General features: G+C 31.3%; 2 protein-coding genes across 7 annotated transcripts in view; one reads left to right on the forward strand and one right to left on the reverse strand.

Annotated features, from left to right (window-relative positions):
• LOC135128626 (fatty acid-binding protein homolog 5-like) overlaps nt 1-21,194 on the reverse strand; it is a 118,127-nt gene extending 96,933 nt beyond the window's left edge. Inside the window, exon 1 of the mRNA XM_064055567.1 lies at nt 21,191-21,194. The gene's annotated coding sequence lies outside the window, so the exon portion shown is untranslated. The remainder of the gene's footprint in view (nt 1-21,190) is intronic.
• Nucleotides 1-27,978, forward strand: part of Mub (mushroom-body expressed) — a 312,827-nt gene that overhangs the window by 44,463 nt on the left and 240,386 nt on the right. For all 6 annotated transcript variants that reach the window (XM_064055548.1, XM_064055551.1, XM_064055552.1 and 3 more), the window contains exon 3: nt 14,736-14,794. The gene's annotated coding sequence lies outside the window, so the exon portion shown is untranslated. The remainder of the gene's footprint in view (nt 1-14,735; nt 14,795-27,978) is intronic.

Here is a 27,978-nt window from a genome sequence, read left to right on the forward strand (position 1 = left end):
CACACTTCTGCGCCTTTGACATCGGTCCGAAATTGGGTCGAGGGCCGAAACGTGACGGATCACTTATGCACCAGCAGCTTTTCCACATTTCAAGTAATCAGCAGAAATCTGGAAAGTGCAGCACTCGATAAAGATTAATTCTGGCAGCTTCATAAACGGCAGCGAGGTAAATTATCTTAAAAGGGTCAGTAGCGGCGAGTCCGTGTTGTGTGGGAATTTATTACCGAAGACCTTAATAACAAGCAATCGGCCGTAATTTAGGGATGCGAGGGCCAGAAAGGGTGAAATTATGCCGGTGTCTTCCTCGGTCGATTCGTTGATGTATGCGAGCTTGCAAATCGCGAGAAGTAGGACAAGGGAATCGATATGAAGTATAGTTGACCTCTGCGTTTCGGAGCCACCGGAAATGTGATTTTTTTGGCAGGGGGGGGCATTTTGGTTATTTATGAAGAACGCGTGTTGATTTAAAAAAGATTCTACAACAGTGTCGCGTGAAAATAAACAAATACTTGGCCGGGACTAAACAAAATGATAATATCTCAGGATCCGTGAGGTGAATCGCTGCGATGCCCAGTCGTGACTCATCGAACGCTGCCCGAAATAGCACAAGATGAAATATTTTCTTTTATTAGTGGATCGCGAGACTGACAAAGGGATGGATTTGCGGAGGTGGGGGTGATACAGTGTGTGCTAAATAAATTTGGAAAGCGACAGAGCAAAATCGTGACATTATTTGTAGAATTGTATTCTCTAATATGACAATGATGGATGCTACGTTTACTTCATATAAATTTAGTAGTATTAATCCTGATTTTTTGAAGAAACACCTCGTGATTCAGATGTACTTCAATCAAAAAGCCCTTTGGAACAGTAAATGGTCTGTCTTTACTTACACCATATTGTTATTTTATTTATTTTTTATTTTGCTGTTGAGTATTACTAGTTGCTTGAAAGCTGGAACTAAAGTTAATTTTGGAAAATTATTTAAAATGAAAAATTTTCAAAAATGCTCGGCAATAGGTTAATAATTTCATATGGAGAACTAAAATTGAACGTTTGGGGAAGTTGCCTAACAATTAATAAAAAAATATTGGACAGATAGACACATCTCGAGTTGACTTAAAAAACATAACGGGTTGATTTTCGAAATGTTTAAATTCAAAGTCGAATTTTTAAAATACACCAAAATGTGTCATATTCCGAAAATATGGAATCGAAAATAACTTCTGGGGGTGAAAACTTAAAAAATATCTGGAGGTACATTTTCAAGGTGGTTGAAAAAGAGTGAAAATTTCAAGAAAAAGTATTCAAAAATAGATCTTTTGCAAAAAGGATATAGATTTCGACTTGCTAATTAAAAAAATTTAGCGTGTTTATGGTTCAGCAGCAAGATTTTAGAACTATTCGGTTTGAAGCCTTTGTTTTAATTCTAAAAATTGTCATTATCCATTGGATGATTTTGGAAAAATGTTTGCAGTTTTTGAAGAAATGAGGCCGAAAATAAACTCTGGAACTCTAAGTCTTCAGAAAAATATATTTAGGAGGTAGTCGAAACGGGGTTGAAATTTTAACAATGTTTTTTACTGAATTGAGCTTTTGAAAAAGTTGTCGAAAAATCCGTAAACAATTCTGTGATATATATTTCGATGTCCTGATTCAATTGTAGCGTATACAGATATGAAACAAGATTTTCGAAATGTTTGGTTTGAAATTCAAATTTTTCAAAATCCTAAAAATCAACTTATTTCTTGTTGGGTTTCTGGGTTCGAGTTTGAACTAGATTTGGTATAGAAGTATGGTAATGGCTGCAGCGATAAAAATGCATAGTATATTTAATTATTTTTATTAAGGCATCTTTCTTTAATGGTTTTGGTAATTCATCCAATATTTCGAGTGGTGCTCTCGGGATTCGTCCTAGGTCTTCTCCTTTTTATTGTTTATATCCCCAATCTCAATTTTATTGTAACTATAAATATCGTAGAAATTTTCCAAGAAATTAAGAAAAACGTCTCTACATATATCGTATTTCTAGTCACGGAACAAGATTTTATAAATATTCGGTTTGAAAGTCAAAATTTTTAAAAATCTTAAAAATCGAGAATTTCTTGTTAATGTCTTGAAGATAATTTTAGAGAATGGTTGCAGAACAGAAAGTTAAAAAATTTCATAAGGGGTGAATACTAAAAATAGAGCTATTGAAAAAGTTACCTAAAAAGTTTGAAAGTATGTTTTTTTGAAATTTTAAAATTATCATATTTTAAATGGGCGACTTTGGAAAAATGTCAGGAATTCCCTAAGAATTGAAACCGAAAAAATTTCTGGAAGTCGAAATCTAAAAAAAACAATATCTTTCCGCAATTTTCGAAAGTTGTCAAAAATGGCCAAAAATTTCACAAGGGAGAAAAATATTGAAAAACGGAGCTTTTGAAGAAGCTACCGACCCTAAAAAAATTTTGTGATATAGATTGCGACGTGATGATTTAAATTTAGTGTATTTTGGTCTCAAAACAAAATTTTCGAAATCTTCGCTTTGAAAGTCAAAATTTTAAAAAATCCCAAAAATAGTCATATTTCTTGTGGGCGATTCTCCAAATATCATAGTACTTTTCCAAGAAATTAAGAGTCTCTTTAGGTAATTTTAGAAAATGGTCGTAAATCGTTTCAAAATTTCATTAGAAAAGAATACTAAAAATAGAACTTTTGAAAAAATTACCTATAAACTTTGAAAGTATGTTTTTTGAAGTCTTAAAATTTATATTATATTTTAAATGGGCGACTTTGGAAAAATGTTAGGAATTCTCTAAGAATTGAAACTGAGAAAACTTCCGGAGGTCGAAATCTACAAAACAATATCTTTCCGAAATTTTCGGGGGTTGTCAAAAAATGGCCAAAAATTTCACAAGGGAGAAAAATATTGAAAAACGGAGTTTCTGAAAAAGTTGCCGATCCGCAAAAAACTATGGGATATAAATTGCGACGTGTTGATTTAAAAAATTTAGCGTATTTTGGTCTCGGAACAAGATTTTCGAAATCTTCGGTTTGAAAGTCAAAATTTTGAAAAGTCCTAAAAGTGGCCATATTTTCTGTGGGCGATTCTCTAAATGTCACAGTACTTTTCCAAGAAATTAAGAGTCTCTTTAGGTAAAACGTTGCAAAATTTCATAAGGAGAGAATATAAAAATAGAGCCTTTGAAAAAGTTTGAAAGTATGTTTTTTTGAAATCTTAATAATATTGTAATTTAAATCGGCGCTTTGGGAAAATGTTAGGAATTCTCTAAGAATTGAAACCGAGAAAACTTCCGGAGGTCGAAATCTACAAAACAATATCTTTCCGAAATTTTCGGGAGTTGTCAAAAAATGGCCAAAAATTTCACAAGGGAGAAAAATATTGAAAAACGGAGTTTCTGAAAAAGTTGCCGATCCGCAAAAAACTATGGGATATAAATTGCGACGTGTTGATTTAAAAGATTTAGCGTATTTTGGTCTCAAAACAAGATTTTCGAAATCTTCGGTTTGAAAGTCAAAATTTTGAAAAAACCCAAAAATAGTCATAATTCTTGTGGGCGATTCTCCAAATATCATAGTACTTTTCCAAGAAATTAAAAGTCTCTTTAGGTAAAACGCTGCAAACTTTCACAAGGAGAGAATATTAAAAATAGAGCCTTTGAAAAAGTTACCTAAAAAGTTTGAAAGTATGTTTTTTTGAAATCTTAATAATATTATAATTTAAATCAGCGATTTTGGGAAAATGTTAGGAATTCTCTAAGAATTGAAACTGAGAAAACTTCCGGAGGTCGAAATCTACAAAACAATATCTTTCCGTAATTTTGAAAGCTGGTCGAAAAATGGCAAAAAATTTCACAAGGGAGAAAAATATTTAACAACGGAGTTTCTGAAAAAGTTGCCGATCCGCAAAAAATTATGGGATATAAATTGCGACGTGTTGATTGAAAAAATTTAGCGTACTTTGGTATCAGAACAAGATTTTCGAAATCTTGGGTTTGAAAGTCAAAATTTTGGAAAGTCCTAAAAGTGGCCATATTTCCTGTGTGCGATTCTCTAAATGTCACAGTACTTTTCCAAGAAATTAAGAGTCTCTTTAGGTAATTTTAGAAAATGGTCGCAAAACGTTGCAAAATTGCATAAGGAGAGAATATTAAAAATAGAGCCTTTGAAAAAGTTACCTAAAAAGTTTGAAAGTACCTATGTTTATTTGAGATTTTAATAATATTATAATTTAAATTGGCGACTTTGGCAAAATGTTAGGAATTCTTTGATAATTGAAACCGAAAAAATTTCTGAAGGTCGAAATCTACAAAACAATATCTTTCCGTAATTTTCGAAAGTTTGTGAAAAATGGCCAAAAATTTCACAAGGGAGAAAAATATTGAAAAACGGAGCTTTTGAAAAAGTTACCGATCCGAAAAAAATTTTGTGATATAAATTGCGACGTGATGATTTAAAAAATTTAGCGTATTTTGGTCTCAGAACAAGATTTTCGAAATCTTCGATTTGAAAGTCAAAATTTTTAAAATTCCTAAAAATAGTCATATTTCTTTTGGGCGATTCTCTAAATATCATAGTACTTTTCCAAGAAATTAAGAGTCTCTTTAGGTAAAACGTTGCAAAATTTCATAAGGAGAGAATATTAAAAATAGAACCTTTGAAAAAGTTACCTAAAAAGTTTGAAATCTTAGAATTATTATAATTTAAATGGGCGACTTTGGAAGAATGTTAGTAATTCTCTAAGAATTGAAACCGAAAAAACTTCTGGAGGTCGAAATCTGCAAAACAATATCTTTCCGTAATTTTCGAAGGTTGTCAAAAAATGGCCAAAAATTTCACAAGGAAGAAAAATATTGAAAAACGGAGTTTTTGAAAAAAATTGCCGATCCGCAAAAAATTCTGGAATATAAATTGCTACGTGTTGATTTAAAAAATTGAGCGTATTTTGGGTCTCAGAACAAGATTTTCGAAATCTTCGGTTTGAAAGTCAAAATTTTGAAAAATCGTAAAAGTGGCCATAATTCTTGTGGGCGATTCTCGAAATATCATAGTACTTTTCCAAGAAATTAAAAGTTTCTTTAGGTAAAACGTTGCAAACAATGCAAACTTTTATAAGGAGAGAATATTAAAAATAGAGCCTTTGAAAAAGTTAGCTAAAAAGTTTGAAAGTATGTTTTTTTGAAATCTTAAAATTATTATAATTTAAATGGGCGACTTTGGGAAAATGTTAGGAATTCTCTAAGAATTGAAACCGAAAAAACTTCTGGAGGTCGAAATCTACAAAACAATATCTTTCCGTAATTTTCGAAGGTTGTCCAAAAATGACCAAAAATTTCACAAGGGAGAAAAATATTGAAAAACGGAGTTTTTGAAAAAGTTGCCGATTTGCAAAAAATTCTGGGATATAAATTGCGACGTGTTGATTTAAAAAATTGAGCGTATTTTGGGTCTCAGAACAAGATTTTCGAAATCTTCGGTTTGAAAGTCAAAATTTTGAAAATTCCTAAAAGTGGTCATATTTCTTGTAGGCGATTGTCTAAGTATCATAGTACTTTTCCAAGAAATTAAGAGTCTCTATGGGTAAAACGTTGCAAAATTTCATAAGGAGAGAATACTAAAAATAGAGCTTTTCAAAAAGTTACCTAAAATGCTTAGAAGTATATGTATTTTTTTGAAATTTTAAAATTATCATATTTTAAATGGGCGACTTTGGAAAAGTGTCAGTAATTCTCCAAGAATTGAAACCGAAAAAAATTCTGAAGGTCGAAATCTACAAAACAGTATCTTTCCGTAATTTTCGAACGTTGTCAAAAATGGCCAAAAATTTCACAAGGGAGAAAAATATTGAAAAACGGAGTTTCTGAAAAAGTTACCGATCCGCAAAAAAATCTGGGATATAAATTGCGACGTGTTGGATTTAAAAAATTTAGCGTATTTTGGTCTCAGAACAAGATTTTCGAAATCTTCGATTTGAAAGTCAAAATTTTTAAAAATCCTAAAAATAGTCATATTTCTTTTGGGCGATTCTCTAAATATCATAGTACTTTTCCAAGAAATTAAGAGTCTCTTTATGTAAAACGTTATAAAATTTCATAAGGAGAGAATATTAAAAATAGAACCTTTGAAAAAGTTACCTAAAAATTTTGAAATCTTAGAATTATTATAATTTAAATAGGCGACTTTGGAAGAATGTTAGTAATTCTCTAAGAATTGAAACCGAAAAAACTTTTGGAGGTCGAAATCTGCAAAACAATATCTTTCCGTAATTTTCGAAGGTTGTCAAAAAATGGCTAAAAATTTCACAAGGGAGAAAAATATTGATAAACGGAGTTTTTGAAAAAGTTGCCGACCCGGAAAAAATTCTGGGATATAAATTGCGACATGGTGATTTAAAAAATTTAGCGTATTTTGGTCTCAGAACAAAATTTTCGAAATCTTCGGTTTGAAAGTCAAAATTTTGAAAAATCGTAAAAGTGGCCATAATTCTTGTGGGCGATTCTCGAAATATCATAGTACTTTTCCAAGAAATTAAAAGTTTCTTTAGGTAAAACGTTGCAAACAATGCAAACTTTTATAAGGAGAGAATATTAAAAATAGAGCCTTTGAAAAAGTTAGCTAAAAAGTTTGAAAGTATGTTTTTTTGAAATCTTAAAATTATTATAATTTAAATGGGCGACTTTGGGAAAATGTTAGGAATTCTCTAAGAATTGAAACCGAAAAAACTTCTGGAGGTCGAAATCTACAAAACAATATCTTTCCGTAATTTTCGAAGGTTGTCCAAAAATGACCAAAAATTTCACAAGGGAGAAAAATATTGAAAAACGGAGTTTTTGAAAAAGTTGCCGATTTGCAAAAAATTCTGGGATATAAATTGCGACGTGTTGGTTTGAAACATTTAGCGTATTTTGGTCTCAGAACAAGATTTTCGAAATCTTCGGTTTGAAAGTCAAAATTTTGAAAAATCCTAAAAATAGTCATATTTCTTGTGGGCGATTCTCTAAATATCATAGTACTTTTCCAAGAAATTAAGAGTCTCTTTAGGTAATTTTAGAAAATGGTCGTAAAACCTTCCAAAATTTCATAAGGGAGAATACTAATAATAGAGATTTTGAAAAAGTTACCCAAAAAAAGTTTTTTTAATCTTAAAATCACTATATTTTAAGTGAGCGATTTTGGAAAAATGTTAGGAATTGTTTAGGAAATGAAACCGAAAATAACTTCTGGAGGTCTAAATCTGCAGAACAATATCTTTCGGTAATTTTCGAAGGAGGTCGAAAAGTTGCCAAAAATGTCATAAGGAGAGAATACCAAAAATAGAGCTTTTGAAAAAGTTGCCTAAAAAGCGATAAGGAATAATTTTCATCGAATAAAATGTTGGTAAACCTGTAAATCCTCACGAATTTTCAATCGCCTTCGGTCTAGTTCCCAAGAACCCCACCCACCACATAATTGCCCAGTCCGCCGCCAGCGCGGATTTAGTTGTGTATCTTGCGACATTACTTTAAAACTCAAACATTATCCCAATGTTTGCCCCGAAAAAATGATTTTCGCCCGTTGAATAATTCCGGCGCCGCTGAAAATTTAACTCGCCGTTCTATTTTCGATCTGCTTTTAAAATTGAAAAAGTGTTTGTATAAAAAATGTAGCGCTCCTCTCTCCCATAAATGTGTGATTGAAATTAACCCTGACGTTTATCAGATGCATAATTCAGCACACGGTCGGCAGACAGCGGGACGCCATCGCGCCGTCTCTCTCGCACCCAATTCAATTAATTATCGTCCATCGCCGACTACGCTTTCGGTTTTCCAAGAAGCAAACGCCGGAGCTTTCGCCGCACTCAGGCAGCGCAATGGTAATTCGGCGTCCTGATTTCCCGTTTTAAGTAGACTCGCTAGTTCCTGTTCTGTTTTTTCCGAGATTGCAAATTTCGTCCACATGCTCAACGAGGCCTCGGCTTAATCCAGAAAGTTCGTGATACACAGACGCCACTGCCTGCGGAAATCTTAGAGGATGTAAAGTTGCTCCCAAATTGCTCGCCTGGCATAATAAAGATTAATATAACGCAAGACTGTTAATTCTCCTATTATAAGGCGCTATAAAGCGAACATTAAAAGATTTTCTACATAAATTCCAGATTATGTAGGTCTGAGAATTTTTAATGCGCATTCGCTTCTTTAGCCACCTCGCCGACTCGCGCCGGCACTGAATCACTTTATTAAAAGTTCTTATCACCTCTTTATTAAAATTCCTAATCCACTCTGCAACCCGCGATGAAACCGGGGCTCGGGTGTGGGATATCTTCACTTCCGGGTTAGGCGGAAAATCACTTATTCTGAGATATGTAAAGTAGTTCATTTTTATTTTTTTTAATATCTTGTCGGGAGCTATGCATTTAGGTCACAACGGATGTTTCTAAGTGTATACCTACATCCGCTTTTTAAACATAACACTACTTTCACAAAACGAGATGGAGTTCGCGGAGCGAGAGATACGTTGTATAAATCAGCATAAATCGTTACAAATACAGATCGAAATATTAATTAGAAAATAAATAATAATAAAGGGATTGTCCTAAGTCAAAACTATCGTTAGAATTTTCATCCTGGGAAAAATGTTCTCCGAAGATTCCCAGACGTTGTTCTTGAAGCTAATTTTATGAGGACACTCAGTTATGTGATAAAACTGAGATTTTTGTTAGACATGTTCTCTTAAAAATTTCACTTTCTAGAATCGGCAGAATTTTTTATCACCAGAAAATGAATTTGAATTTGACACTTAAAGGAACTAATTGTCAAACAACACACAGATGGATCAACTTCATTTGGACTCCACGGGTAATAAATATTATAAAATAAATTTTAAATATTTTTGAATTAAAATTTTTCGGATTTACGATGTTTGATGTTCCTATTTCCCAATTTTTTACTTTTTAAGATCTCAATTTTCCGGTTTTTCAAATTTTCGATTTCTCGAGATCTCTGTTTTTTTTTATTTAAAAAATGTTTCGATTTTCATTTCATTTCAATTTTGGGAACTTTTCAAGTTATAGATGTTTCAAGGTTTCATTATTTCATTTTTCGTTTTACTAGGTTTTATATTTTTCCATTTATTGCTGTCTCGATTGTTTAAATTTTGGATCTGGCAATTTTTCGCCATTTCGTGTTACGATTTTTCGATTTTTGAATTTTTTTATTTTTTAATTTTTTGATATTTCTGTTTTACGATTTTTTTTTATTTTTCGATTAAATTTCTCAAATTTCAAATTTTCGATCTCTCGACGTTTTTATTTTTCGATTTCTCTATTAATCGATTTTTCGAATTTTTGATTCATGGATTTATCAAATTTTCCATTTTTCATTCCTTCAGTTTTTCAATTTTTCGATTTATTAAATTTTAGATTTTTCGGTTTTTGAATGTTTCAATTCTTCGACTTTTCGACTTTTCAGTTTATCGATTTTTCGACTTCTCGGTTTTAGATTTTCGAATTTCAATTTTTTTTAGTTTTGACAGTTTTCAATTTTTCGATTTTTTAATTTTTATTTTTAATTTTTTCAAATTTATAAAACAAACATTTTTCGATTTTACGATGTTTGATGCTCCAATTTGATGATTTTTAAATTTTTTAGATCTCAATATTCCGATTATGCAATTTTTTTTTCGATTTCTCGATTTTCATTTTATTTCAATTTTGGAGATTTTTCAGCGCCCAGATTTTTCAAGTTTTCACTATTTCATTTTTTGATTTTCTAAATTTTAGACATTTCGGTTTATTGATTTCCCAATTGTTTAAATTTTAGATTTTTCGTTTGAACTTGTAGTTTTTCGACTTATCGGATTTCGATTTTACGATTTTTGAATCTTTCGCTCTGAAAAATTTATGATTCTTCAGTGTTTCGATTTTCCAATTTATTGATTATTCCAATTCTGAGATTTTTTAATTTTTCGATTCAAATTCTAAAATTTCAAATTTTCGATTTCTCGATTTTTTTATTTTTCGATTTCCAATATTTTAATTTTACGATGTTTCAATTCTCCAATTTTTCGACTTATCAAATTATTGATTTTTTGACTTCTCGCTTCTTTGATTTTTAATTTTTTAAATGTTTCAAAATTAAACTTTCTCGATTTTACGATTTTTTATATTTTCGCTGCTCTTTTACTGTGCAAAGTTAATTAATCAACTTATTGAATGGATATAGGTATTCTAGAAAAAAAAATTGTGTTTTAATTTGTATTTGAAACTCGTTTTGATTTGTTTTTATAAGAGCTTGAAAAAAAAATTTGAGAGCTCCTAAACATTTTAGAGCTCCTTATGTTTTATTTTAAAACTCATAGAAATCATTGGCGTTTTCTTCTTGAAAGAATTTTAAAGGATCTTTTGCCCCCCTGTGTTTTATTTTTGAAAAAATCTCATAGAACCCCATGATGTTTTGATCTTGAAAGAATTTGAAAGAATTTTGTAAGCCACTAGTATTTTTTCTGTAAGAATATGAAAGAATTTTTGAGACCCATTTTTCACATAATTTAAAAAAAATCTCAGAGCCTTGGTGATTTGTTCCTGAAAAAGCCTAAAAGAGTTTTGAGGTCTTTTGTGTTTTGTTTTGAAAGAATACCAAAATCATTTAACTAAAAGTTTTGGGAAATCACTAGTATCTTTTCCTTAAGAATGTGAAGGAGTCTTTGAGGCCTCTTGTGTTTTGTTTTTGAATGAGTTTGAACGAGGACAATGGAGGAAGGACGAAGGAAGAAAGACGAAGGACGAAGGACGAGGATGCGCGAAGGACGAAAAGGACGAAGAGGACGAAAATGACGGAGGACGAAGGACGAAGGATAAAGGACGAAGAACGAAAAGGACGAAGGACGAAGAACAAAAAGGACGAAAAGGCCGAAGGACGAAGGTCTAAGGATGAAGGACGAAGGACGAAGGATGAAGGACGAAGGACGAAAACGACCAAGGACGAAGAACGAAAGAGACGAAGGACGAAAAGGACAAATGCGAAGGACGAAGGACTAACCACGAAGGACTAAGGACGAAGGACTAAGGACGAAGGACTAAGGACGAAGCACTAAGGACGAAGGACTAAGGACGAAGGACTAAGGACGAAGGACTAAGGACGAAGGACGAAGGACTAGGCACGAAGGACCAAGGACTAAGGACGAAGGACGAAGGACTAATGACGAAGGACGAAAGACGAAAGACCAAGGACGAAAAGGACGAAAGACGAAAAGGACGAAGGACAATGGACGAAAGACGAGGGACGAAGGACGAAAAACGAAAATGACCAAGGACGAAAAACAAAAGGATGAAAATGATGAACGACGAAAAATGAAAAGGACGTAAAGGACGAAGGACGAAAAGGACGAAGAACGAAGGACGAAGGACAAAGGACGAAAAGAATGAAAAGAACGAAGGACGAAGAACGAAGGACGAAGGATGAAAAAGACGAAGGACGAAAAGGACGAAGGACGAAAAACGAAAAGGACGAAAAGGGCCAAAGACGAAGGACGAAAAGGACGAAGAACGAAAGAGCAAGGACGAAAAGGACGAAAGACGAAAAGGTCGAAGGACAATGGACGAAAGACGAGGGACGAAGAACGAAAAAGGAAAAGGACGAAGAACGAAGGACGAAAAGAACGAAAAGAACCAAGGACGAAGAACGAAGGACGAAGGATGAAAAAGACGAAGGACGAAAAGGACGAAGGACGAAAAACGAAAAGGACGAAAAGGGCGAAAGACGAAGGACGAAAAGGACGAAGAACGAAGGACGAATGATGATAAAGACGAAGGACGAAGGACCAAGGACGAAAGATGAAATAATTTTGGCAGTTTTTGTTTCTTTAATTTTTTGATTTGTAATTTTTTAGTTTTGGAAGTTTTCGATTTCTCAATTTTTCTTTTTTAGAATTTTTCGAATTCTAAATTTTTCAGTTTTAGAGTTTTTCGATTTCTCAATTTCAAAACGATAGACGAAGGACGAAGGACGAAAAGGACGAAGAAGACGAGAAGGATGAAAAGGACGAAGGACGACGAAAAGAACGAAAAGAACGCAAAATGAAGGACGAAGGACTAAAAGGGCGAAGGACGAAAAATCGGAGAACTAAGGACGAAGGACTAAGGACGAAGGACTAGGGACGAAGGACTAGGTGCGAAGGACTAAGGACTAAGGATGAAGAACTAAGGACGAAGGACGAAAGACGAAAGACGAAGGACGAAAAGGACGAAAGACGAAAGACGAAGGACGAAAAGGACGAAAGACGAAAAGGACGAAGGACAAAGGACGAAAGACGAAAAGGACGAAGGACGAAAAACGAAAATGACCAAGGACGAAGAACAAAAAGGACGAAGGACGAAAAACGAAAAGGACGAAAATGACGAAGGACGAAGGACGAAGGACAAAGGACGAAAAGAACGAAGGACGAAGAACGAAGGACGAAGGACGAAGGATGAAAAAGACGAAGGACGAAAAGGACGAAGGATGAAAAACGAAAAGGACGAAAAGGACGAAGAACGAAGGACGAAGGACAAAGGACGAAAAGAACGAAAAGAACGAAGGACGAAGGATGAAATAATTTTGGCAGTTTTCGTTTCTTTAATTTTTGATTTGTAATTTTTCAGCTTTGGAAGTTTTCGATTTCTCAATTTTTCATTTTTAGAATTTTTCGAATTCTAAATTTTTCAGTTTTAGAATTTTTCGATTTCTCAGTTTCAAAACGAGAGACGAAGGACGAAAAGGACGAAAAAGACGAGAAGGATGAAAAGGACGAAGAACGACGAAAAGAACGAAAAGGACGAAAAGGACGAAAAACGAAGGACGAAGGACGAAAAGGACGAAGGACGAAAAAGACAGAGGACGAAGGACGAAGGCCTCTTGTGTTTTGTTTTTAAATGAGTTTGAAAGTCTGGGGATTCTTGTTTTTTTGTTTTTGAAAAAAATTAATCGAAACTTCACCTCTTGTGTTTTATTGTTTACAGAATTAAAAAAAACCTTATATATCCCCATTTTTTTTGTTTTTGAAAAAAATGAAAGAATTTTTGAGTCCTTTGTGTTCTATTTTTGAGAAAACATGAAAGAATCTTTCGAGACTCCATTAGTTTTTTTTAGAATATGAATGAATCTTCGGCCCCTTTGTGTTTTATTTTTTAGAATTAAAAAATCTCTGATATCTCCCGTCGGTGTTTCCTTTTTGAAACAGTTTGAAATAATCTTTAAGATCCTTTGTGTTTTATTTCCTTACAGAATTTTGAAAAAAGCTCGCGGAGTTCCCTTGGTGCTTTGTTTTCGAAAGTGTTTAAAAGAATCTCGGTAGCCCCGATTATTTTTTTACAATATGGAGGAATTTTCGACACTTCTTGTTTTATTATCTTACAGAATTTGAAATAAGCTCGGCGAGCTTCTTTAGTGTTTTGTTTTTAAAAGGGCTTGAAAAAATCTTGAAGACCCTTAGTGTTTTATTTTCGAAACAGTTTCAACAAATCTTGAAGGCTGTTAGCTGTTAGTCTCTTTTGTATATTCACAAAATGAAACAAGTTTATCTTTGAAGTTATGTTTGCTCTTTTGATGGCATACTGAAGTTAATAATTTTATTATAGAAATGGGTACACATTGAAAATTCCTTAGAGAAAATTTCGAATATTAACTTCGTAGGGAAGATCCTAGAAAACAGTTGAGGAAATTTAATCACTTAATTGTTGAATAAACATGAAAATGTTAAGAATTCGGTTGACTGCGTTTCCGGTATCACTAACAGCGAAGTTAAATATCAATGTTCTATTAATTTAAATTTAATTAGACGATCTAAAGAATTTTTTTTCGTGGATTGTGTTGAAGTGATATCTACACTCAGAACATGGTTTAAACTTTATTTACTTAAACTGCAATCTCTATAAAAATATATACAAATTAGCAGTTATCATTAAATAAATAACAAATATTTACACTGCAATTTTAAATCGCAGTGCGAACCTTTTAATATTTACTCAGATTTCAATTATTTATAAACCAATAATTTAGTATTTATTAAAATTTGTCCTAAAGTAAATAAAATGATGACTACAACCAAGTGTCCTCCGAAATGAAGTTCTATCCACTAAATCATTGTCAATATTGTTCAAAAACCAGTTACAGAACCGTCTCCTTTGTGGAAATTCAGTGGAAGTAGTTCGTCGACGGCAATCGTGCGATAAGCAAACACGTGCCAGTCCATTCCTGGAATATTTCTTCAGTTCCCGAAGGAAAGATTAGTTTGTCGTGACACATGACGGGGGACGTTTACCTAGCATAATTTGTCTGGAATTTTCAATTGTCTCATCAGTAACTCAAAAATATCGATCCACCTAAAATAACCCACCTCGTTTTTAATATAACCCACCTCGTATCTACGCTTTCCCGGGCTCACAACAGCAAAAAACCGAATTCCATCAAATTTCATTAATATTAAAAGCGCTATACAAAACACCTACAACTCCTCCCCTTATCTGAAAATAATTATCAAAACGCCAGACATCGACAAAAATGTTCGCCGTGCTTCTAACCGTTATAAGCTTTTCAATCCCTGCTTCTCTTCCATTTCCGTGATCACGGAACATCGATGTAGAAATAAATCTCGTGGCTTGACCGCCACATTTTTAACCAAGACGTGATAAAAACTAATACTTCAGAGGGAAGAAACCCCATAATTTTTTTGTATTTTTGATGAGATGTGAAATTAAGATTGTGTTTTTGTTGCAGATTGCCTGCTGATTCTCTTCACTAATCGACCCACACTTCGCAACCGCTAATCACTTAAGGTAAGCCCTGGCACAATTCGAGCCCATTTTTTCCCTTGCCGTTGGTATATTATAAAAGTTTAATGAAGAACGAAACAACCTGATCGTCTCTGGAAGTGTACTTAAACTCGATAAAACTTTTGATCGATTCGTTTTATGTGGGTTCTAGCTCGTGAGAATTGCTAAATTTTTTAAAACCCGCTCGCATAACATAAAACTCAGCAGAAACTCACAATGAAGATAAATATTTTTGTTGACGTAAACAATCTACCCCGATATACATATTTATATAAATACTACCCCCGAGGACACAAATTTCGCTTCTGGAAGTTAGAATTTATGTCACCATAAAATCTGCAAAAACGCGCATAAATTGCATTCCAGATAAAATCTTAACCTTTAGGGCGGCCGTAAATTTTTCCTTTTAAGCGAACACCCTGACGTGGATTGGCATCCAATTGATTGTTTAATTTACACTAACTAAAGGTACATTGTTCGGGCAAAATTTAATCACCCAGCGTAATGGGCTTAATTGAATTTTGAGACTCCGAGATTCGGGGAACTATTTTGCCCGACAGGACCCAAATTATCGATAACAAAACTATTAATTAATTTAATGTTTTCAAAGAGTCTTGATGAATATTGGCGGAGTTTGTCTGTAGAAATTGAGAGCGAGGTCCTCCGTTATTAAGTATTCAAGTCAAGGGCTGTACGGTTTGTGAACACATTCACTGGAGCCTCGGGTGATACAACGCACTGTATCAGCTGTGCTACATAAACTCCAACTTAATACATCTAAAGTTCTACTAAGATAACTTTGTTGGGGGCGTTTTATTATCTTTAACTGCTTTCAAAAATCCAGAGTTAGCGATATTAAATAACAATCCACACCGCTTAAGAACTCACTCTCTCATAGAGTGAATTAAAACTTTACCGGCGGACCTACTTTCCAACATCTAGGAGCCACCACAATACTCCCACTTAAAATTAAAAAAAACCCAAAAAATTCGACGTTGTGACAAGTGTTTCGTCATTGCCCATTACAATGTACGAAGCATACTTCTCTAAATTTATACCTTCCAGCTTTCATCACTCAGCGCCTTTATTTAGATTGAGAATGTTAAGTGCTATTTCTGCAGCCACTAGACGTACTTAAATGCGTAAAATTTGTAATTAAACATCTGCGAAAAAAGCATTAAAACCGTAGCCAAAAAAACAAAGCGGCATTCGCACACACACTCGACACGTTCCTTTTTTTGGAGCCGCTCCAAAATTTTAAGTATCTAAAACATTGGCAACGATAAAAAATGGCAAAAATGAAATATTTCGCTGCTTTAATTATTACGGTTGTCTGTTTTGATTTGTAGGACGGAGCTTTGCGCTACCATGAATAATGAAAGTCGTAATTGATAGTTTTCGGGATTGGGTAAATAGTGATGGGTTTGTATTGGCTGAAACAGGGCGGCTATTTTTGGACGGTTTGTTACTTCATTGTTTAGCGGTTCGCGCAACGCTTGATCGAATAATATATTGTTGTGTAAGTAAGGAAGTTTTATTGGCAATTTCATTTTCAGCGGAAAATACTATGAAATTTCTTTTATTTTCAATCGAGGAAATTTTTAAGAGGTGGTTCTAAGGAAAGCAAAAAAAACTTTGGGTAATCTAGACGGAAAAACACAGTCTTTCGGATAAAACGCAAAACAAAGAAAAAAAATACAATCCGGTCAAGGGAGTCCTTTGGCCTCCTTGGCGGCGGCTCCTCACTAGACGGGCTGCTTCGGTTCCTGAGGAGGCGGCGACGTTGAAATGAAATTTAATAATCCTCCCAAAAATTTAAGTCTTAATCGATTTTTCACCTCCATTTTAAAAAAATATTTATACACGGCTATTTTTCGCTAAAAATAAAATTTCTTGATTACACAAAAAAATTATATTTTTAAAAGTATGTAGGTACATTTGAATACGTTTAGGTCTTATTAAAAATTACTCGTCAGTGTCCCTGAGAAGCTAAATTATTAATAGGAAAATTTTGCATTGCCTAAAACAGGGAATCCTAAAAAGGTTTATAATTATCTGCTAAAAGTGAGAATGAAGCCAAAAAAAAGGGTTAAAATGCGAGCGCAGCGAGCACGTTCCGATGCAATTTAAAAAAATATTTAAAGGTACCCCTGAGAAGCTAAATTATTAATAACAATTTTGTTGTTATTTAAAAATATGTGTTTAAACGTTGTTTGAATATGAAACATTCCAAACATGCTCGCTGCGCTCGCCTTTTAGAGGTTGATTTTCAGAATAATTTACTTCCATAGGGAGATCGTGAGAATTATTTTAATAAAAGCTAAGTAGCCTTGCTGACTTTATTATTAATTTTTTTGTTGACATTAAATTAATTAAAAAAAGAGCATTCAGAAGGCGAGTGTAGTGAGCATATTTAGATATTCAAAATTATTCGGAGAGAATTTTTCTTTCTTAAAGATTTATTTTTATAATACAACCCAAACAAGTTCCCCAAGATTTTTTCTTGAATAGTTCTGAAATTAAACTATAAAAAAAAAAAACGAGCGCAGCGAACACGTTCAGATTTTCTTTAAAAAATGATCCAAATTTATGAAATTTTCAGGAAAATTGGGTGAGCCGTTCTTGGTTTTTCCATTTTTTACTTTTCGGGTTTTCCATTTTTCGATATTTCGATTTTTGAATTATCTGATTTTTCAATTTTACAATTTTTTTAATTTTCGAGTTCCGATTTCTCGATTTGTTGATTTTCCAGTTTTTCGATTTTTAAATTTTTCAATTTCTCGACTTCAAGTTTTACAATTTTTCATTGTTGGTTTTTCAATTTACAGTTTTTCGTTTCTTCATTTTTTTTTTCAAGTTCTTGATTTTTATTTTTTATTCTCATAATCTTTTAAATTTTATTTTCTCGACTTTATAATTTTTCACTTACTCAATTTTTCATGATTTCGATTTTACAATACAAATTTTTTAATTTCTCAATTTTTAATCTTCCGATTTTTCAATTTTTGATTTGCAATTTTTCTAGTTTTCATTTTAAATATGTAATAAGTTATTATACAATTTTTCAATTTTTCACATTTTTACGATTTTTTTATATTTTTCAATTTTACAATTTTTGGGGTTTCCAGTTTTCGTTTTTTTTTCAGTTTTTGGATGAATTATTTTTTTGATTTTTAAGTTTCTCAATTTTTAGTTTTTCAATGTTTCCATTTTTCGTTTCGTCAGTTCTTGGAGTTACAATTTTTCGATTTTTAAACTTTTCACATCACAAAAATGGAAAAAATGGAAAATTATAGAACAGAAAAATCAAAAATAAATAGAAAATCTTTCAAAACTCTAAAAATTGGAAATCAAGAACTTGAAAAATTAAAGAAATGAAAAATTCAAACATCGAAGGATTAAAAATTGAGGAAGTTAAAAATCGAAAAGTGCAAAACCGAAAAGAAAAGTGTATTGTAAAAGTAAAACACTGGAAATTAAGGAAATCGGAAAATCGGATAACTGAGAAACCAAAAATTGAAAAGTTTTAAAAACTCGAACAACTGAAAAATAATGGAAATGAAAAATGGTGATATACCTAATATTGAAAAAATTAAAATTAAAAAAACGGAAAAATGAAAAATAGAAATCAAAAATCTGAAAAATTGAAAAAACGAAAAATCAAATACTCTATATCTAAAATATCTAAAATTGGAAAAATTAGAGTCCAAACTCGAAAAATTATGAAACTGAAACATTGAAAAATAAAAAAAACAAAATTATAATTTTTCGTTTATTCAATTTTGAATACATATGCGATTTCCAACTTAAAATTTTTCAATTTTTGGATTTTTCATATAAAATAAAGGTTATTATAAAAAATAAAATTCGCAAAATCAAATCTTCGACCAAATTTTTTATGCCACATTTTTTCGTTTTTTTCATTTTCTTTAATTTTTCAATAAATTGATTTATAATTTTTAATTTTTCGTTTCCTTATTTTTTCAAATTCTTAATTTTTATTTCTCATTTTTCTTATTTTTTGATTTTCATTTTCTCGATTTTATAATTTTTCATTTAAGTCGATTTTTCAGTCTTTGATTTTGCAATTTCTCGATTTCTTTAATTCTCAATATTTCGATTTTACAATATATCATATTTTGATTTTTCGATTTTTAAGTTGCCCATTTTTAATCTTCAATTTTTTCAATTTTTGGATTTTTTATTTTTTTCGATTTTTAAGTTTCTCGATTTTTAGTTTTCAATGTGTCAATTTTTCGTTTCTTCAGTTTTTCGAATTACAGTTTTTCGATTTTTTTGAAAAAAAAAATGGAAAAACTGCAAAATTGTAAAACAGAAAAATGAAAAAACGAAATTGAAAACCCTAAAATTAGAAATCAAGAAATCAAAAAATTGAAGAAACGAAAAATTAAAAAATCGAACTATTAAAATTTGAGAGTGTTAAAAACCGAAAAGTGGAAAACCAGAAAAATATGTATTGTAAAAGTGAAATCGGAAAATCGGATAATTGAGAAACCAATAAAAATTGGAAAATCGAACAATTGAAAAATCAAAGATTGAAAATTTGAAAAATTGAATAAACGAAAAACTCTAAAATTGAAAAAATGAAAATTAAAAAAACGGAAAAATGGAGAAATCTTTTTTTTCATTTTTCGTTTATTCAATTTTTCAATCTTTGATTTACAATTTAAAATTTTTCAATTTTTGGATTTTTCATATACGATAAGGGTTACCATCAAAAATAAAATTCGCAAAATCAAGTCTTATAATTTTTTGAAAAATCTGAATTCATTTACCTTCGACCAATTTTTTGATATCACAATTTTTCGTTCATTTTCAGTTTTTCGTTTCCTCAATTTTTCAAATTCTTATTTTTAATTTTTCATTTTCTCGATTTTTTTATTTTTCATCTATTCAAATTTTCTACCTTTAATTTTGCAATTCCTCAATTTTCCAATTTCTTTAATTTTCAAAAATTTGTTTTTACAATACAGATTTTGATTTTTCACTTTTTGGTTGTTTAAGTTTCCCATTCTCTCATATCTTTCGATTTTTCGCTTTCTCAAATTTTGGCGTTTTTGAATTTCCAGTTTTCCGATTTTTCAGTTCTTCAGTTTTTCAATTTTACGATTTTAAATTTTTAAGTTGGCGATTTTGCGACTTGCCTTTGTTGACTTTTCGATTTTCAGTTTTTCAGTTTTCTAATTTCCCAATTTTTGGATGTTTAGTTCAGTTTTGTGATTTTTCAATTTTTCTTGCATTTTTCAAATTTTCGATATTTCAGTTTGGAGATTTTTTGTTACTTCGACTTTTCGATTTTTTGAGTTCTGGATTTTTCAACTTCTCTTTACTTTTGTGCATTTTCAATTTTTCGTTATTAAAACTTTAGATTTTTCAATTTTTAAAATTTTTGGTTTTTCGATTTCTTGGGTTTTCAGTTCTTTTATTTATTTCAATTTTCCAATTTTTGTAATTTTTAAATTTTCGATTTCCCAATTTATTCTTTAGTTTTTCGATATTTCGAAATATAAATTGGACAAAATCGAAATATCGAAAAGTTAAAAATGGAAAAATTGATAAATTGAGAGATCGAAACATCCGAATTTCGTCAATCGAGATCTCAAAAAGTTGAAAAATCGAAAATTAAAAAATTCGGAAAATTGAAAAATTAAAATATAGAAGAAATGAAAATTCAAAAAATCGAAAACTCTAGAATCTTAAAAATTGAAAATTTAATCGAAATATTGAAAGGTCCCAAAACTAAAAGAAATATCCAAAAATTGAGAAATTAACAAATTGGAAAATTGAGAAATCGAAAAACCACAAAACCAATGTCGAAAAATCGAAGAATTGAAGAACTGAAAAATCGAAACTTTGGCAAGTCGAGAAATGGGAAAATAAATAAAAAGGTTACTTCACAAATCGGAAAACTGAAAATTTAGAAACGTCAAAATTTGAAAAATTGAAAAATCGAGCAGCGAGCACGTTCAGGTTTTCTAAAAAAAATTGTCTTTAATTTATGAAGTTTTCAGTAAAACGAGAGCCGTTCTTGATTGGACATATATTATTATTTTTTTACTTACCTTGTATAAATACAGAGTGTTTAAAAAATTGTCCACAAACTCCACGACACGTTGTTCAGGACTGTTTATAGAACAGAGAAAAAACGCTTTAAGAAATAATGGAAAATTTCTAAAACTTTGAATTGTGAAGAATAAAAAAACGCCAAAAATATAACATCCACCTATGAATATAATTTGGAAATTCGATTACGTTATTATACAGTTTGGATTTTAGCGAAACATTGGATGCCCAGAAAACACTTAGGGCGGATTCATAATCCTCAAGTACAAAAGTGTATTATTTTATAAAATTTAAATAGCCTTTGCCATGCAACACTTTGAGGACACGTCTTCAAATTATTTGTGATGATTAGGCAAAAATGTTTAGTGGGGAACCTATTTTCTGATATTTTAGAGGCCCTGAAACGTCGAGAAAAATGAAAGCAGACATTCCCTTGATGGACTCACTTTAAATACTTCCGTAGCTTACGCTGGGAAGTAAATCCAAGTAGGAACATTTTACGAGCAAAATAAAACAATTTTACCACCTGTATCACATTATTTTTGCTACGGCCGCTTCTAAATACATCCAAAAATATATCCAATAAAAAGTTTAAACTACTTTTAAAAGTTGTTTCTAGTAAATACAGTCATATTGCTAGTGAACATTGTGTGGGGCATAGGACCAGCGTCTGCAGTGAACACTCTATCCTTGCCTTTAAATATTTCCAAATTTTCAAAGATATTTTACGCCTGAATTACGAAATTGGTGTTGCTCCCAAATAGTTAGATAGATAGACTGAATTCATAAAATTCGTCTATACTGTTTACGTTTTTGCGTCACCTTTTTCCCTTATACTCAGTTAACGACTCATCATTGCAGGTTCTGATTTATCTGCTCTAATTGGGTAATCCGACTACCCCTTCCCATCTACACGCATTGTTAATGTGAAGACCCTTACGTCAGACGGTTTCCATTACCCAATACTCTATTTACAAAAAAACCTTAAGCAGATCTAGAATAAACCGAAACTAAAATCCACAAGAAGGTCAGAAAAACAATTCGAGAGGTAATCGTAAAAGCTATTTCAGCTAATAACAAACAACTAAAGCTGCGACAAGCCGATTTATTCCTGTTCGGGCAGGAAAATCACGAAGGAAACGTATAATGCGAGCATTTAATTGAGAAATGAGTTATGGATTTTCATTTCTCGGGGCGATCTCCCTAATGAGGCATATCAACATTTTGCTCATTTATTCCATTTTTTTTTGACGGTATTTCGTTCAGGAACGTTGATGAGAGAAAACTTCTGTCTCTGTCCGGAAAATTTTGTTTTCCTGGGGCACTTATGTAATATAAGCAAAGCTGATACCTCATGAACTCGTAAACAACGACCTGTGGATACACTCGGGTTATACATACAAAAGTTTGCATATTCTCTCAAAGCTCAACCTTGTTTTCTTTGTGGTTACCTTTTTAAAGCATAGCAAATGAGAGCTCGGGGATTCATTGCAAAAATCGATACAAAGAAACGAGCAACGCCGTGTTTTGGGGGCATCAATTAAGCTATCAACACTTTTCCACAGAACGGAGTGAACTGGGTAAACGGTTTGTTTGAGGCAGTTGCCATTAGGGTTGAAAAATGAAAAAAAGCGATTATCAAAATAGTCCTTATTGTCTACATGAAACATTGCTGACACTTTAAAAGTATTTGCAATAAACGCGCAAAGTTTGGATAGTGTGACAGAGTAGAAAAGTTTTCCAAAAAATACAAATAAGTTTCTCCACAATTTGTAATTTTGTATTTCAGCTGCTTTTAGTACTCGAGAATGTATAAATCAGTGTGCTGTTTCAGTTGTTTACGTTTTTATAATTTAAAACCGCCAATTTCCGATTAATTCGTTCCTTGTTGCGAAAATGGCGCAGTCGGTAGGATTCAAAAGTAAAATTTTCGATTTTCGCCGAAAAATTCCACGATTTGTCCCTATCCTCATAACATATTCGTCCAGACATCATCCTCGCCGCCCCCGCCCACCAAATTCCGTCAAACAACAGAAATTGCCGTTGTATCCTCGGAAGAAAGCAGGGCGTCTCAATTGAAGGGTTAACACACACATTTGAACACCATCGGAATCACAAATCGCATTCATGACGTGAAAACCAAAGTATCAAAACTGAATTCCCGTCGGCGGCGGCGGCGGCGGCGTGACGTCACGGGACTCGTGGCGCAATCAATGCGATAGACAGAGAGACGGCGCGCGCCGTCGTCACGGTAACGAGAAAAGAGAATGGGTAGCGTGCGTGTTGCCTGGTTACCTACCTGCGTACAGGTGAGAACGGACTGTACCAGATGGGAGGAAAAATAATACACTCGCTGCGGGTACCAAATTCAATTCAGCGCCACTCTTATACGGAGGCTGTCGCGACGTCAGGAAATGTCAATCACCAGGGGGCGACACGACGCAAAATAATAATGGAATTTCGCGAAAACATCTGCAAAACATGAGGAAAATTTATTGAAAAATAAGATATCGGCGCCAATTTTTCCGCTCGCGACGGCCGGTTTTTCTGGAGGGAGTGGGAGCTTACATTTTTTATGGCGGGTTGTTGGGGGATAGTTTTTTAATAGGTGTTTGGGGGGCGGGAGGGGGCGGCGGTGGCGTATGGCGTGAAGTTGGGTGCAAGAGGCGGGACGGGAAGTCACCAGAGGTCGGAACACATGCTTTCAAAGTTGTGTTAAAGCACCTTCTCAGTTATCGCCTTATATGCACTTATGTTGTCATAGTGTGACGAAAATTATAATAGAAAATGACTAAAAAACGAGCTCAAATGATGAAAATGCTCATTCAATATTAAAAAGTACTCAGGTATCTAAATTGTTCGGAATTATTATAATATACAAGATTCAGAAGTTGATCAACGATTTTTGGACTACCGTGATGAATAAATGTTCATAATTTTATTAATGCAAATCATGAAATCAATTTAATTAAGTTTCAATCTTCAGAAAATGGACTACTTTAAAATTAAACAAAATACTTAATTTATGACTTTTTTAAAATCAAATATCATGAAAATATTTAGAATTATTTGAAACATATGATCTTCAGGATTTATATTCGAATATATACTTCAAAAATTATAAAATAACAGGAATACGATTATGTAAAAATACATATTTTTACATAATACATCAATGAGTTTTACATGATTATAAATTTATAACCGTTATAAGAGGAATACATTAACAATGAAGATCATTCAGTCAATTGAGAACTACTTTAAAATTAAACAAAATTGTGAAATGTGTAAATAAAAGTTTTCAAATATCCCGAAAATACTTAAAATGATTTATAACATTTTCAGAATTTGATCAAATTTTTAAAATTCAGAAATTGATTAACAGCTTTTTATAAATGTGATCAATTACTTCAAAAATTCTGAAATAAATTTGTAACTATTATAAAAGAAAAATATGAACAATGTAATCGTTAAACCAATCTAACACTACTTTAAAATTAAACAGAATTATTAAATATAAAGTTTAAAAACACTCAAATATTTCAAAAATATTTTTAGACTTATTTGTAAGATTTTCAGAACTTTATCCACAAATTTTTAGAAAAATAATTAATTAATTTAGAAGTTCTAAAATAAATGTATCACTATTATAAGTTAATTTAGGACTCTTTTGAAATCAAATATCATGAAAATATTTAGAATTATTTGAAACATATGATCCTCAGGATTTATATTCGAATACGTAGGTACTTCAAAAATTCTAAAATAAAGGGAATACGAAAACATTTTTAAAATAAAAAAATACATATTTATACATACAGTCTCAGAAGTTGCTCAACAAATCTTTAAAACCCAGAAGTTGATCAACAAATTTTTATATCCAATAAATTTTACATGATTATAAATTTATAACCGTTATAAGTGGAATACATTAACAATGAAGATCATTCAATCAATGAGGAACTACTTTAAAAGTAAACAAAATTATGAAATGTAAAAATAAAAGTTCTCAAATATCCCGAAAATACTTAAAATGATTTATAACATTTTCAGAAGTTGATCAAATATTTAAAATCCAGAAATTGATTAACAGCTTTTTATAAATGTGATCAATTACTTCAAAAATTCTGAAATAAATTTGTAACTATTATAAAAGAAAAATATGAACAATGTAATCGTTAAACCAATCTAGCACTACTTGAAAATTAAACAAAATTATTAAATATAAAATTTAACAAGTACCCAAATATTTCAAAAATATTTTTAGACTTATTTGTAAGATTTTCAGAACTTGATCAACAACTTTTTTAAAAAATAAATGATTAATTTAGAAGTTCTAAAATAAATGTATCACTATTATAAGTTAATTTATGACTCTTTTGAAATCAAATATCATGAAAATATTTAGAATTATTTGAAACATATGATCCTCAGGATTTATATTCGAATACGTAGGTACTTCAAAAATTCTAAAATAAAGGGAATACGAAAACAGTTTTAAAATAAAAAAATACATATTTCTACATACAGTCTCAGAACTTGCTCAACAAATCTTTAAAATCCCGAACTTGATCAACAAATTTTTATATCCAATAAATTTTACATGATTATAAATTTATAACCGTTATAAGTGGAATACATTAACAATGAAGATCATTCAATCAGTGCAGAACTACTTTAAAAGTAAACAAAATTGTGAAATGTAAAAATAAAAGTTCTCAAATATACCGAAAATATTTAAAATGATTTATAACATTTTCAGAAGTTGATGAAATTTTTAATTCAGGAATTGATTAACAGCTTTTTATAAATGTGATCAAAAACTTCAAAAATTCTAAAATAAATTTGTAACTATTATAAAAGAAAAATATGAACAATGTAATCGTTAAACCAATCTAGCACTACTTTAAAATTAAACAAAATTATTAAATATAAAATTTAAAAACTAATCAAATATTTCGAAAATATTTTAGACTTATTTGTAACATTTTCAGAACTCGATCAACAGGTTTTCAGAAATATACTTACTTAACTAATTTAGAAGTTCTAAAATAAATGTATCATTATTATAAGTTAATTAGGACCCTTTTGAAATCAAATATCATCAAAATATTTAGAAGTATTTGAAACATATGATCATATTGAAATAGATACTTTAAAAATTCTAAAATAAATAGAATACGAAAATAGTTTAAAAATAAAAAACTACATATTTTTATATACAATCTCAGCAGTTGCTCAACAAATTTTTAAAATTCTGAAGTTGATCAACAACTTTTTATATCCAATAAATTTTACATGATTATAAATTACAAAAAATTGTGAAATGTAAAAATATAAGTTCTCAAATATCCCCAAAAATATTTAAAATGATTTATAACATTTTCAGAAGTTGACCAAATATTAAAAATCCAGAAATTGATTAACAACTTTTATATATGTAATCAATTATTTCAAAAATTTTAACTATTATAAAAGGAAAATGTGAACAATGTAATCGTTAAGGCAATCTGGAACTACTTTAATTAACCAAAATTATTAAATATAAAATTTAAAAACTAATCAAATATTTCGAAAATATTTTTAGATTTATGTGCAACATTTTCAGAACTTGATCAACAACTTTTTAGAAATATACTTACTTAACTAATTTAGAAGTTCTAAAACAAATCTATCATTATTATAAGTTAATTAGGACCCTTTTGGAATCAAATATCATCAAAATATTTAGAAGTATTTGAAACATATGATCATATTGAAATAGATACGTGAGTTTTAAAATAAAAAAATACATATTTTTACAACAATCTTTTAAAATCCAGAAATTGATTAACAGCTTTTTATAAATGTAATCAATTACTTCAAAAATTCTAAAATAAATTTATAACTATTATAAAAGCAAGATATTAACATTATAAATCTTGTATTTATTCTAGTAGCTGCAAAAATAATACCTATTTTGGCAAATGACATACTTTCTAAGAGAACAGAGGGTGGGTGGGCGGGGCTAGTACCTGCTAAGATAAAAGTGATTTTGGCAGATGAGATACCTTCTAAGAAAAAAGGGTGGGTGGGCGGTACTAATACCTCCTAAGATAAGAGTGATTTGGCAAATGATATACCTTCTAAGAAAAGAGAGGGTGGGTGGGCTGGGCTAGTACCTGCTAAGATAAGAGTGATTTTGGCAGATGAGATACTCTCTAAGACAAGAGGGTTGGTGGGCGGTACTAATACCTCCTAAGATAAGAGTGATTTGGCAAATGACATACCTTCTAAGAAAAGAGGGGTGGGTGGGCGGGGCTAGTACCTGCTAAGATAAGAGTCATTTTGGCAAACGAGATACCTTCCAAGAAAAGAGAGGGTGGGTGGGCGGGCTGGGGCCTGAAATAAAAAAATACATGTTTTTACATATAATCTCAGAAGTTACTTAACAAATTTTTAAAATTCAGAAATTGAGTAATGGCTTTTTATAAATGTAATCAATTACTTCTAAAATAAATTTATAACTATTATAAAAGCAAAATAATAATATTGTAAATCGTTTATTTATTCTAGTAGCTGCTAAAATAATACCTATTTTGACAAATGACATACTTTATAAGAAAAAGAGGGTGGGTGGGCGGGGCTAGTACCTGTTGCGATAAGATTGATTTTGACAAATGACATACCCTCTAGGAAGAAGAGGGTGGGGTGGGCGGGGGTAGTACCTGCTACGATAAAATTGATTTTGGCAAATGAGATACCTTCCAAGAAAAGAGTGGGTGGGTGGGCGGGGTTAGTATCTGCCAAGATAAGAGTAAATTTGGCAAATGACATACCCTCTAAGAAAAAGAGGATGGGTGGGAGGGGTGGGTTCTGAAATAAAAAAATACATGTTTTTACATAATGTCTCAGAAGTTACTTAGCAAATTTTTAAAATCCAGAAATTGAGTAATGGCTTTTTATAAATGTAATCAATTACTTAAAAAATTTTAAAATAAATTTATAACTATTACAAAAGAAAAATATTAATAATGTAAAAGGTTAAGTCAATCTAGAACTGCTTTAAAATTAAACAAAATTGTTAAATATAAAATTAAAATGTACTCAAATATATATTTCAA

This window comes from Zophobas morio, unplaced genomic scaffold, assembly GCF_036711695.1.
Source record: "Zophobas morio isolate AGI-343-1 ecotype UQ-CSIRO unplaced genomic scaffold, CSIRO_AGI_Zmor_V1 ptg000014l, whole genome shotgun sequence".
NCBI classification, from domain to species: Eukaryota; Metazoa; Arthropoda; class Insecta; order Coleoptera; family Tenebrionidae; genus Zophobas; species Zophobas morio.